General features: G+C 31.9%; 1 protein-coding gene across 1 annotated transcript in view; it reads right to left on the reverse strand.

Annotated features, from left to right (window-relative positions):
• Positions 1-14,907, reverse strand: part of LOC149808202 (uncharacterized) — a 176,535-nt gene that overhangs the window by 4,892 nt on the left and 156,736 nt on the right. The window lies entirely within an intron of this gene.

Raw genomic sequence — 14,907 nt, forward strand, 5'->3', positions numbered from 1 at the left:
AGACAGGAAATAATGTATGAACACTTTAATACACAGATAGAAAAGTTATACAAAGACTATAATACAAACACACACACATACACACTCATGCATACATACATACATACATACATACATACATACATACATACATATAGGTGAACAAAGCAAAGCAGATTTGCATAGATTTTATGTGTTACACTTAATCATAATGATTGTTGATTGTAAATGGAATTTGATTCTGGTAGCATTTAACTCACGCTCATACATTTTATTAAACAAATATCCATATATCTCTAAATAATCAAATTTCATATAGGCCAAATATACAACACAATACAATACCTCTAAACGACTGAATTGTCTTTATAGTCAAATATACAACATAATTCATATCATCTCTCTATACAATCAAACTGCATTTACGTCAAATGCACAGCATAACATGATATCTCTGTGCAACTAAACTGCATTTAAAAATCAATTATACTACATAATAGTAATGTATTTAACCTATGTGCTAAACTGTCAATGATTTCAGGACAATAGTTGAGGTATTTCTATAACCAGACAAGAGACAAAAAATCTGAAAAATACATGATGGGATGTCAGTGTCATATACTTCTCCTTATGATTGGTATATAATAATAATAATAACAATAATAATAATGCTTTTATTTTAAAGCAATTAAATGTCGAGCTTTCATTTAAACATGTCGTAACTATGCAATTGCTCTGAAATACCAAATATTACTATTCAACTATTTCTCAAAGGTGTATGGAAGATAGATGATAAAATATTACTATTCAATCATTTCTCATAGGTGTATGGAATATACGTGAGAAAAATACTGATAACAACAATACCATGAATGTTATAGTATCAGGCCCCATGTGTAATCGTCCTCGATATGGAAAACACAACTTTTTGCAAGCGCTAGCAGTAAAAGAATGTTGATCAGTGTAGATTATGGAGAATCTTGATTAGTGTAGATTATGGAGAATCTTGATCAGTGTAGATTATGGAGAATCTTGATTAGTATAGATTATGGAGAATGTTGATTAGTGTAGATTATGGATAATGTTGGTTAGTGTAGATTATGGAGAATGTTGAATAGTGTAGATTATGGAGAATGTTGATCAGTGTAGATTATGGAGAATGTTGATTAGTGTAGATTATGGAGAATCTTGATCAGTGTAGATTATGGAGAATCTTGATTAGTATAGATGGTTAGGGTTATGTTGATTAGTGTAGATTATGGAGAATGTTGGTTAGTGTAGATTATGGAGAATGTTGGTTAGTGTAGATTATGGAGAATGTTGATTAGTGTAGATTATGGAGAATCTTGATCAGTGAAGATCATGGAGAATGTTGATTAGTATAGATTATGGAAAATGTTGATTAGTGCAGATTATCGAGAATGTTGATTAGTGTAGATTATGGAGAATCTTGATTAGTGTAGATTATGGAGAATGTTGGTTAGTGTAGATTATGGAGAATGTTGATTAGTGTAGATTATGGAGAATGTTGATTAGTGTAGATTATGGAGAATGTTGATTACTGTAGATTATGGAGAATGTTGGTTAGTGTAGATTATGGAGAATGTTGATTAGTATAGATTATGGATAATGTTGATTAGTGTAGATTATGGAGAATGTTGATTAGTGTAGATTATGGAGAATGTTGGTTAGTGGAGATTATGGAGAATGTTGATTAGTGTAGATTATGGAGAATGTTGTTTAGTGTAGATTATGGAGAATGTTGGTTAGTGTAGATTATGGAGAATGTTGGTTAGTGTAGATTATGGAGAATGTTGATTAGTGTAGGTTATGGAGAATGTTGATTAGTGTAGATTATGGAGAATGTTGGTTAGTATAGATTATGGAGAATGTTGATTAGTATAGATTATGGAGAATGTTGGTTAGTGTAGATTATGGAGAATCTTGAGCAGTGTAGATTATGGAGCATCTTGATTAGTGTAGATTATGGAGAACGTTGATTAGTGTAGATTTTGGAGCATCTTGATTAGTGTAGATTATGGAGAACGTTGATTAGTGTAGATTATGGAGAATCTTGATTAGTCTAGATTATGGAGAATGTTGATTAGTGTAGATTATGGAGAATGTTGGTTAGTATAGATTATGGAGAATGTTGGTTAGTATAGATTATGGAGAATCTTCATTAGTGTAGATTATGGAGAATGTTGGTTAGTGTAGATTATGGAGAATGTTGGTTAGTGTAGATTATGGAGAATGTTGATTAGTATAGATTATGGAGAATGTTGATTAGTGTAGATTATGGAGAATGTTGGTTAGTGTAGATTATGGAGAATGTTGATTAGTGTAGATTATGTAGAATGTTGATTAGTGTAGATTATGGAGAATGTTGGTTAGTGTAGATTATGGAGAATGTTGATTAGTGTAGATTATGGAGAATCTTGATCAGTGTAGATTATGGAGAACGTTGATTACTCTAGATTATGGAGAATGTTGGTTAGTGTAGATTATGGAGAATGTTGATCAGTGTAGATTATGGAGAATGTTGATTAGTGTAGATTATGGAGAATGTTGGTTAGTGTAGATTATGGAGAATGTTGGTTAGTGTAGATTATGGAGAATGTTGGTTAGTGTAGATTATGGAGAATGTTGGTTAGTGTAGATTATGGAGAATGTTGATTAGTGTAGATTATGGAGAATCTTGATCAGTGTAGATTATGGAGAACGTTGATTAGTATAGATGATGGAGAATGTTGATTAGTGTAGATTATGGAGAATGTTGGGTAATGTAGATTATGGAGAATGTTGGTTAGTGTAGATTATGGAGAATGATGGTTAGTGTAGATTATGGAGAATGTTGATTAGTGTAGATTATGGAGAATGTTGATTAGTGTAGATTATGGAGAATGTTGGTTAGTGTAGATTATGGAGAATGTTGATTAGTATAGATTATGGAGAATGTTGATTAGTGTAGATTATGGAGAATGTTGGTTAGTGTAGATTATGGAGAATGTTGATTAGTGTAGATTATGTAGAATGTTGATTAGTGTAGATTATGGAGAATCTTGATTAGTGTAGATTATGGAGAATGTTGATTAGTGTAGATTATGGAGAATCTTGATCAGTGTAGATTATGGAGAATGTTGATTAGTGTAGATTATGGAGAATGTTGGTTAGTGTAGATTATGGAGAATGTTGGTTAGTGTAGATTATGGAGAATGTTGGTTAGTGTAGATTATGGAGAATGTTGGTTAGTGTAGATTATGGAGAATGTTGATTAGTGTAGATTATGGAGAATATTGATCAGTGTAGATTATGGAGAACGTTGATTAGTATAGATGATGGAGAATGTTGATTAGTGTAGATTATGGAGAATGTTGGGTAATGTAGATTATGGAGAATGTTGGTTAGTGTAGATTATGGAGAATGTTGGTTAGTGTAGATTATGGAGAATGTTCATTAGTGTAGATTATGGAGAATGTTGATTAGTGTAGATTATGGAGAATGTTGGTTAGTGTAGATTATGGAGAATGTTGATTAGTGTAGATTATGGAGAATGTTGGTTAGTGTAGATTATGGAGAATGTTGATTAGTGTAGATTATGGAGAATGTTGATTAGTGTAGATTATGGAGAATGTTGATTAGTATAGATTATGGAGAATGTTGAGATTATGGAGAATGTTGGTTAGTGTAGATTATGGAGAATGTTGGTTAGTGTAGATTATGGAGAATCTTGATTAGTGTAGATTATGGAGAATGTTGGTTAGTGTAGATTATGGAGAATGTTGGTTAGTGTAGATTATGGAGAATGTTGGTTAGTGTAGATTATGGAGAATGTTGATTAGTGTAGATTATGGAGAATCTTGATCAGTGTAGATTATGGAGAACGTTGATTAGTATAGATGATGGAGAATGTTGATTAGTGTAGATTATGGAGAATGTTGGGTAATGTAGATTATGGAGAATGTTGGTTAGTGTAGATTATGGAGAATGTTGGTTAGTGTAGATTATGGAGAATGTTGATTAGTGTAGATTATGGAGAATGTTGATTAGTGTAGATTATGGAGAATGTTGGTTAGTGTAGATTATGGAGAATGTTGATTAGTGTAGATTATGGAGAATGTTGGTTAGTGTAGATTATGGAGAATGTTGATTAGTGTAGATTATGGAGAATGTTGATTAGTTTAGATTATGGAGAATGTTGATTAGTATAGATTATGGAGAATGTTGAGATTATGGAGAATGTTGGTTAGTGTAGATTATGGAGAATGTTGATCAGTGTAGATTATGGAGAATGTTGGTTAGTGTAGATTATGGAGAATGTTGATTAGTGTAGATTATGGAGAATCTTGATCAGTGTAGATTATGGAGCATCTTGATTAGTGTAGATTATGGAGAACGTTGATTAGTGTAGATTATGGAGAATCTTGATTAGTGTAGATTATCGAGAATGTTGGTTAGTGTAGATTATGAAGAATGTTGATTAGTTTAGATTATGGAGAATGTTGATTAGTGTAGATTATGGAGAATGTTGATTAGTGTAGATTATGGAGAATCTTGATTAGTGTAGATTATGGAGAATGTTGGTTAGTGTAGATTATGGAGAATGTTGATTAGTGTAGATTATGGAGAATGTTGGTTAGTGTAAATTATGGAGAATGTTGATTAGTGTAGATTATGGACAATGTTGATTAGTGTAGATTATGGAGAATGTTGGTTAGTGTAGATTATGGAGAATGTTGATTGGTGTAGATTATGGAGAATGTTGATTAGTGTAGATTATGGAGAATCTTGATTAGTGTAGATTATGGAGAATGTTGATTAGTGTAGATTATGGAGAATGTTGGTTAGTGTAGATTATGGAGAATCTTGATTAGGGTAGATTATGGAGAATGTTGGTTAGTGTAGATTATGGAGAATGTTGATTAGTGTAGATTATGGAGAATCTTGATTAGTGTAGATTATGGAGAATCTTGATTAGTGTAGATTATGGAGAATCTTGATTAGTGTAGATTATGGAGAATGTTGATTAGTGTAGATTATGGAGAATGTTGATTAGTGTAGATTATGGAGAATCTTGATTAGTGCAGATTATGGAGAATGTTGGTTAGTGTAGATTATGGAGAATGTTGATTAGTGTACATTATGGAGAATGTTGGTTAGTGTAGATTATGGAGAATGTTGATTAGTGTACATTATGGAGAATGTTGATTAGTGTAGATTATGGAGAATCTTGATTAGTGTAGATTATGGAGAATGTTAATTAGTGTACATTATGGAGAATGTTGATTGGTGTAGATTATGGAGAATCTTGATTAGTGTAGATTATGGAGAATGTTGGTTAGTATAGATTATGGAGAATGTTTGATTAGTGTAGATTATGGAGAATCTTGATTAGTGCAGATTATGGAGAATGTTGATTAGTGTAGATTATGGAGAATGTTGATTAGTGTAGATTATGGAGAATGTTGGTTAGTGTAGATTATGTAGAATGTAGGTTAGTGTAGATTATGGAGAATCTTGATTAGTGTAGATTATGGAGAATCTTGATTAGTGTAGATTATGGAGAATGTTGGTTAGTGTAGATTATGGAGAATCTTGATTAGTGTAGATTATGGAGAATGTTGGTTAGTGTAGATTATGGAGAATGTTGGTTAGTGTAGATTATGGAGAATGTTGATTAGTGTAGATTATGGAGAATGTTGATTAGTGTAGATTATGGAGAAAGTTGGTAAGTGTACATTATGGACAATGTTGATTAGTGTAGATTATGGAGAATGTTGATTAGTGTAGATTCTGGAGAATGTTGATTAGTGTACATTATGGAGAATGTTGATTAGTGTACATTATGGAGAATGTTGATTATTGTAGATTATGGAGAATGTTGGTTAGTGTAGATTATGGAGAATGTTTGATTAGTGTAGATTATGGAGAATCTTGATTAGTGTAGATTATGGAGAATCTTGATTAGTGTAGATTATGGAGAATCTTGATTAGTGTAGATTATGGAGAATGTTGGTTAGTGTATATTATGGAGAATGTTGATTAGTGTAGATTATGGAGAATGTTGGTTAGTGTAGATTATGGAGAATGTTGATTAGTGTAGATTATGGAGAATGTTGATTAGTGTAGATTATGGAGAATCTTGATTAGTGTAGATTATGGAGAATGTTGGTTAGTGTACATTATGGAGAATGTTGGTTAGTGTAGATTATGGAGAATGTTGATTAGTGTACATTATGGAGAATGTTGATTAGTGTAGATTATGGAGAATCTTGATTAGTGTAGATTATGGAGAATGTTAATTAGTGTACATAATGGAGAATGTTGATTGGTGTAGATTATGGAGAATCTTTATTAGTGTAGATTATGGAGAATGTTGGTTAGTATAGATTATGGAGAATGTTTGATTAGTGTAGATTATGGAGAATCTTGATTAGTGTAGATTTTGGAGAATCTTGATTAGTGTAGATTATGGAGAATGTTGATTAGTGTAGATTATGGAGAATGTTGGTTAGTGTTGATTATGAAGAATTTTGATCAGTTTAGATTATGGAGAATGTTGATTAGTGTAGATTATGGAGAATGTTGATTAGTGTAGATTATGGAGAATCTTGATTAGTGTAGATTATGGAGAATGTTGATTAGTGTAGATTATGGAGAATGTTGATTAGTATAGATTATGGAGAACGTTGAGATTATGGAGAATGTTGGTTAGTGTAGATTATGGAGAATGTTGGTTAGTGTAGATTATGGAGAATCTTGATTAGTGTAGGTTATGGAGAATGTTGGTTAGTGTAGATTATGGAGAATGTTGGTTAGTGTAGATTATGGAGAATGTTGGTTAGTGTAGATTATGGAGAATGTTGATTAGTGTAGATTATGGAGAATCTTGATCAGTGTAGATTATGGAGCATCTTGATTAGTGTAGATTATGGAGAACGTTGATTAGTGTAGATTATGGAGAATCTTGATTAGTGTAGATTATCGAGAATGTTGGTTAGTGTAGATTATGAAGAATGTTGATTAGTTTAGATTATGGAGAATGTTGATTAGTGTAGATTATGGAGAATGTTGATTAGTGTAGATTATGGAGAATCTTGATTAGTGTAGATTATGGAGAATGTTGGTTAGTGTAGATTATGGAGAATGTTGATTAGTGTAGATTATGGAGAATGTTGGTTAGTGTAAATTATGGAGAATGTTGATTAGTGTAGATTATGGACAATGTTGATTAGTGTAGATTATGGAGAATGTTGGTTAGTGTAGATTATGGAGAATGTTGATTGGTGTAGATTATGGAGAATGTTGATTAGTGTAGATTATGGAGAATCTTGATTAGTGTAGATTATGGAGAATGTTGATTAGTGTAGAGTATGGAGAATGTTGGTTAGTGTAGATTATGGAGAATGTTGATTAGTGTAGATTATGGAGAATGTTGGTTAGTGTAGATTATGGAGAATGTTGATTAGTGTAGATTATGGAGAATCTTGATTAGTGTAGATTATGGAGAATGTTGATTGGTGTAGATTATGGAGAATCTTGATTAGTGTAGATTATGGAGAATGTTGATTAGAGTAGATTATGGAGAATGTTGGTTAGTGTAGATTATGGAGAATGTTGATTAGTGTAGATTATGGAGAATGTTGATTAGTGTAGATTATGGAGAATCTTGATTAGTGTAGATTATGGAGAATGTTGGTTAGTGTAGATTATGGAGAATGTTGATTAGTGTACATTATGGAGAATGTTGGTTAGTGCAGATTATGGACAATGTTGATTAGTGTACATTATGGAGAATGTTGATTAGTGTAGATTATGGAGAATCTTGATTAGTGTAGATTATGGAGAATGTTAATTAGTGTACATTATGGAGAATGTTGATTAGTGTAGATTATGGAGAATCTTTATTAGTGTAGATTATGGAGAATGTTGGTTAGTATAGATTATGGAGAATGTTTGATTAGTGTAGATTATGGAGAATCTTGATTAGTGCAGATTATGGAGAATGTTGATTAGTGTAGATTATGGAGAATGTTGATTAGTGTAGATTATGGAGAATGTTGGTTAGTGTAGATTATGTAGAATGTTGGTTAGTGTAGATTATGGAGAATCTTGATTAGTGTAGATTATGGAGAATCTTGATTAGTGTAGATTATGGAGAATGTTGGTTAGTGTAGATTATGGAGAATCTTGATTAGTGTAGATTATGGAGAATGTTGGTTAGTGTAGATTATGGAGAATGTTGGTTAGTGTAGGTTATGGAGAATGTTGATTAGTGTAGATTATGGAGAATGTTGATTAGTGTAGATTATGGAGAAAGTTGGTTAGTGTACATTATGGAGAATGTTGATTAGTGTAGATTATGGAGAATGTTGATTAGTGTAGATTCTGGAGAATGTTGATTAGTGTACATTATGGAGAATGTTGATTAGTGCACATTATGGAGAATGTTGATTATTGTAGATTATGGAGAATGTTGGTTAGTGTAGATTATGGAGAATGTTTGATTAGTGTAGATTATGGAGAATCTTGATTAGTGTAGATTATGGAGAATCTTGATTAGTGTAGATTATGGAGAATCTTGATTAGTGTAGATTATGGAGAATGTTGGTTAGTGTATATTATGGAGAATGTTGATTAGTGTAGATTATGGAGAATGTTGGTTAGTGTAGATTATGGAGAATGTTGATTAGTGTAGATTATGGAGAATGTTGATTAGTGTAGATTATGGAGAATCTTGATTAGTGTAGATTATGGAGAATGTTGGTTAGTGTACATTATGGAGAATGTTGGTTAGTGTAGATTATGGAGAATGTTGATTAGTGTACATTATGGAGAATGTAGATTAGTGTAGATTATGGAGAATCTTGATTAGTGTAGATTATGGAGAATGTTAATTAGTGTACATAATGGAGAATGTTGATTGGTGTAGATTATGGAGAATCTTTATTAGTGTAGATTATGGAGAATGTTGGTTAGTATAGATTATGGAGAATGTTTGATTAGTGTAGATTATGGAGAATCTTGATTAGTGTAGATTTTGGAGAATCTTGATTAGTGTAGATTATGGAGAATGTTGATTAGTGTAGATTATGGAGAATGTTGGTTAGTGTTGATTATGAAGAATTTTGATCAGTTTAGATTATGGAGAATGTTGATTAGTGTAGATTATGGAGAATGTTGATTAGTGTAGATTATGGAGAATGTTGATTAGTGTAGATTATGGAGAATGTTGATTAGTGTAGATTATGGAGAATGTTGATTAGTATAGATTATGGAGAACGTTGAGATTATGGAGAATGTTGGTTAGTGTAGATTATGGAGAATGTTGGTTAGTGTAGATTATGGAGAATCTTGATTAGTGTAGGTTATGGAGAATGTTGGTTAGTGTAGATTATGGAGAATGTTGGTTAGTGTAGATTATGGAGAATGTTGGTTAGTGTAGATTATGGAGAATGTTGATTAGTGTAGATTATGGAGAATCTTGATCAGTGTAGATTATGGAGCATCTTGATTAGTGTAGATTATGGAGAACGTTGATTAGTGTAGATTATGGAGAATCTTGATTAGTGTAGATTATCGAGAATGTTGGTTAGTGTAGATTATGAAGAATGTTGATTAGTTTAGATTATGGAGAATGTTGATTAGTGTAGATTATGGAGAATGTTGATTAGTGTAGATTATGGAGAATCTTGATTAGTGTAGATTATGGAGAATGTTGGTTAGTGTAGATTATGGAGAATGTTGATTAGTGTAGATTATGGAGAATGTTGGTTAGTGTAAATTATGGAGAATGTTGATTAGTGTAGATTATGGACAATGTTGATTAGTGTAGATTATGGAGAATGTTGGTTAGTGTAGATTATGGAGAATGTTGATTGGTGTAGATTATGGAGAATGTTGATTAGTGTAGATTATGGAGAATCTTGATTAGTGTAGATTATGGAAAATGTTGATTAGTGTAGATTATGGAGAATGTTGGTTAGTGTAGATTATGGAGAATCTTGATTAGTGTAGATTATGGAGAATGTTGGTTAGTGTAGATTATGGAGAATGTTGATTAGTGTAGATTATGGAGAATCTTGATTAGTGTAGATTATGGAGAATGTTGATTGGTGTAGATTATGGAGAATCTTGATTAGTGTAGATTATGGAGAATGTTGATTAGTGTAGATTATGGAGAATGTTGGTTAGTGTAGATTATGGAGAATGTTGATTAGTGTAGATTATGGAGAATGTTGATTAGTGTAGATTATGGAGAATCTTGATTAGTGTAGATTATGGAGAATGTTGGTTAGTGTAGATTATGGAGAATGTTGATTAGTGTACATTATGGAGAATGTTGGTTAGTGCAGATTATGGACAATGTTGATTAGTGTACATTATGGAGAATGTTGATTAGTGTAGATTATGGAGAATCTTGATTAGTGTAGATTATGGAGAATGTTAATTAGTGTACATTATGGAGAATGTTGATTGGTGTAGATTATGGAGAATCTTTATTAGTGTAGATTATGGAGAATGTTGGTTAGTATAGATTATGGAGAATGTTTGATTAGTGTAGATTATGGAGAATCTTGATTAGTGCAGATTATGGAGAATGTTGATTAGTGTAGATTATGGAGAATGTTGATTAGTGTAGATTATGGAGAATGTTGGTTAGTGTAGATTATGTAGAATGTTGGTTAGTGTAGATTATGGAGAATCTTGATTAGTGTAGATTATGGAGAATCTTGATTAGTGTAGATTATGGAGAATGTTGGTTAGTGTAGATTATGGAGAATCTTGATTAGTGTAGATTATGGAGAATGTTGGTTAGTGTAGATTATGGAGAATGTTGGTTAGTGTAGGTTATGGAGAATGTTGATTAGTGTAGATTATGGAGAATGTTGATTAGTGTAGATTATGGAGAAAGTTGGTTAGTGTACATTATGGAGAATGTTGATTAGTGTAGATTATGGAGAATGTTGATTAGTGTAGATTCTGGAGAATGTTGATTAGTGTACATTATGGAGAATGTTGATTAGTGTACATTATGGAGAATGTTGATTATTGTAGATTATGGAGAATGTTGGTTAGTGTAGATTATGGAGAATGTTTGATTAGTGTAGATTATGGAGAATCTTGATTAGTGTAGATTATGGAGAATCTTGATTAGTGTAGATTATGGAGAATCTTGATTAGTGTAGATTATGGAGAATGTTGGTTAGTGTATATTATGGAGAATGTTGATTAGTGTAGATTATGGAGAATGTTGGTTAGTGTAGATTATGGAGAATGTTGATTAGTGTAGATTATGGAGAATGTTGATAAGTGTAGATTATGGAGAATCTTGATTAGTGTAGATTATGGAGAATGTTGGTTAGTGTACATTATGGAGAATGTTGGTTAGTGTAGATTATGGAGAATGTTGATTAGTGTACATTATGGAGAATGTTGATTAGTGTAGATTATGGAGAATCTTGATTAGTGTAGATTATGGAGAATGTTAATTAGTGTACATAATGGAGAATGTTGATTGGTGTAGATTATGGAGAATCTTTATTAGTGTAGATTATGGAGAATGTTGGTTAGTATAGATTATGGAGAATGTTTGATTAGTGTAGATTATGGAGAATCTTGATTAGTGTAGATTTTGGAGAATCTTGATTAGTGTAGATTATGGAGAATGTTGATTAGTGTAGATTATGGAGAATGTTGGTTAGTGTTGATTATGAAGAATTTTGATCAGTTTAGATTATGGAGAATGTTGATTAGTGTAGATTATGGAGAATGTTGATTAGTGTAGATTATGGAGAATGTTGATTAGTGTAGATTATGGAGAATGTTGATTAGTATAGATTATGGAGAATGTTGAGATTATGGAGAATGTTGGTTAGTGTAGATTATGGAGAATGTTGGTTAGTGTAGATTATGGAGAATCTTGATTAGTGTAGGTTATGGAGAATGTTGGTTAGTGTAGATTATGGAGAATGTTGGTTAGTGTAGATTATGGAGAATGTTGGTTAGTGCAGATTATGGAGAATGTTGATTAGTGTAGGTAATGCAGAATGTTGGTTAGTGTAGATTATGGAGAATGTTGGTTAGTGTAGATTATGGAGAATGTTGATCAGTGTACATTATGGAGAATGTTGGTTAGTGTAGATTATGGAGAATGTTGATTAGTGTAGATTATGGAGAATCTTGATCAGTGTAGATTATGGAGCATCTTGATTAGTGTAGATTATGGAGAACGTTGATTAGTGTAGATTATGGAGAATCTTGATTAGTGTAGATTATGGAGAATGTTGGTTAGTGTAGATTATGAAGAATTTTGATTAGTTTAGATTATGGAGAATGTTGATTAGTGTAGATTATGGAGAATGTTGATTAGTGTAGGTTATGGAGAATGTTGGCTAGTGTAGATTATGGAGAATGTTGATTAGTGTAGATTATGGAGAATGTTGATTAGTATAGATTATGGAGAATGTTGAGATTATGGAGAATGTTGGTTAGTGTAGATTATGGAGAATGTTGGTTAGTGTAGATTATGGAGAATGTTGGTTAGTGTAGATTATGGAGAATGTTGATCAGTGTAGATTATGGAGAATGTTGGTTAGTGTAGATTATGGAGAATGTTGATTAGTGTAGATTATGGAGAATCTTGATCAGTGTAGATTATGGAGCATCTTGATTAGTGTAGATTATGGAGAATGTTGGTTAGTGTAAATTATGGAGAATGTTGATTAGTGTAGATTATGGACAATGTTGATTAGTGTAGATTATGGAGAATGTTGGTTAGTGTAGATTATGGAGAATGTTGATTGGTGTAGATTATGGAGAATGTTGATTAGTGTAGATTATGGAGAATCTTCATTAGTGTAGATTATGGAGAATGTTGATTAGTGTAGATTATGGAGAATGTTGGTTAGTGTAGATTATGGAGAATCTTGATTAGTGTAGATTATGGAGAATGTTGGTTAGTGTAGATTATGGAGAATGTTGATTAGTGTAGATTATGGAGAATCTTGATTAGTGTAGATTATGGAGAATCTTGATTAGTGTAGATTATGGAGAATCTTGATTAGTGTAGATTATGGAGAATGTTGATTAGTGTAGATTATGGAGAATCTTGATTAGTGTAGATTATGGAGAATGTTGATTAGTGTAGATTATGGAGAATGTTGGTTAGTGTAGATTATGGAGAATGTTGATTAGTGTAGATTATGGAGAATGTTGGTTAGTGTATATTATGGAGAATGTTGATTAGTGTAGATTATGGAGAATGTTGGTTAGTGTAGATTATGGAGAATGTTGATTAGTGTAGATTATGGAGAATGTTGATAAGTGTAGATTATGGAGAATCTTGATTAGTGTAGATTATGGAGAATGTTGGTTAGTGTACATTATGGAGAATGTTGGTTAGTGTAGATTATGGAGAATGTTGATTAGTGTACATTATGGAGAATGTTGATTAGTGTAGATTATGGAGAATCTTGATTAGTGTAGATTATGGAGAATGTTAATTAGTGTACATAATGGAGAATGTTGATTGGTGTAGATTATGGAGAATCTTTATTACTGTAGATTATGGAGAATGTTGGTTAGTATAGATTATGGAGAATGTTTGATTAGTGTAGATTATGGAGAATCTTGATCAGTGTAGATTTTGGAGAATCTTGATTAGTGTAGATTATGGAGAATGTTGATTAGTGTAGATTATGGAGAATGTTGGTTAGTGTTGATTATGAAGAATTTTGATCACTTTAGATTATGGAGAATGTTGATTAGTGTAGATTATGGAGAATGTTGATTAGTGTAGATTATGGAGAATGTTGATTAGTGTAGATTATGGAGAATGTTGGTTAGTGTAGATTATGGAGAATGTTGATCAGTGTACATTATGGAGAATGTTGGTTAGTGTAGATTATGGAGAATGTTGATTAGTGTAGATTATGGAGAATCTTGATCAGTGTAGATTATGGAGCATCTTGATTAGTGTAGATTATGGAGAACGTTGATTAGTGTAGATTATGGAGAATCTTGATTAGTGTAGATTATGGAGAATGTTGGTTAGTGTAGATTATGAAGAATTTTGATTAGTTTAGATTATGGAGAATGTTGATTAGTGTAGATTATGGAGAATCTTGATTAGTGTAGGTTATGGAGAATGTTGGTTAGTGTAGATTATGGAGAATGTTGAGATTATGGAGAATGTTGGTTAGTGTAGATTATGGAGAATGTTGGTTAGTGTAGATTATGGAGAATGTTGGTTAGTGCAGATTATGGAGAATGTTGATTAGTGTAGGTAATGCAGAATGTTGGTTAGTGTAGATTATGGAGAATGTTGGTTAGTGTAGATTATGGAGAATGTTGATCAGTGTACATTATGGAGAATGTTGGTTAGTGTAGATTATGGAGAATGTTGATTAGTGTAGATTATGGAGAATCTTGATCAGTGTAGATTATGGAGCATCTTGATTAGTGTAGATTATGGAGAACGTTGATTAGTGTAGATTATGGAGAATCTTGATTAGTGTAGATTATGGAGAATGTTGGTTAGTGTAGATTATGAAGAATTTTGATTAGTTTAGATTATGGAGAATGTTGATTAGTGTAGATTATGGAGAATGTTGATTAGTGTAGATTATGGAGAATGTTGGTTAGTGTAGATTATGGAGAATGTTGGTTAGTGTAGATTATGGAGAATGTTGGTTAGTGTAGATTATGGAGAATGTTGGTTAGTGTAGATTATGGAGAATGTTGATCAGTGTAGATTATGGAGAATGTTGGTTAGTGTAGATTATGGAGAATGTTGATTAGTGTAGATTATGGAGAATCTTGATCAGTGTAGATTATGGAGCATCTTGATTAGTGTAGATTATGGAGAATGTTGGTTAGTGTAAATTATGGAGAATGTTGATTAGTGTAGATTATGGACAATGTTGA

This window comes from Sinohyriopsis cumingii, chromosome 1 (assembly GCF_028554795.1).
Source record: "Sinohyriopsis cumingii isolate HCF-2022 chromosome 1, ASM2855479v2, whole genome shotgun sequence".
NCBI classification, from domain to species: domain Eukaryota; kingdom Metazoa; phylum Mollusca; class Bivalvia; order Unionida; family Unionidae; genus Sinohyriopsis; species Sinohyriopsis cumingii.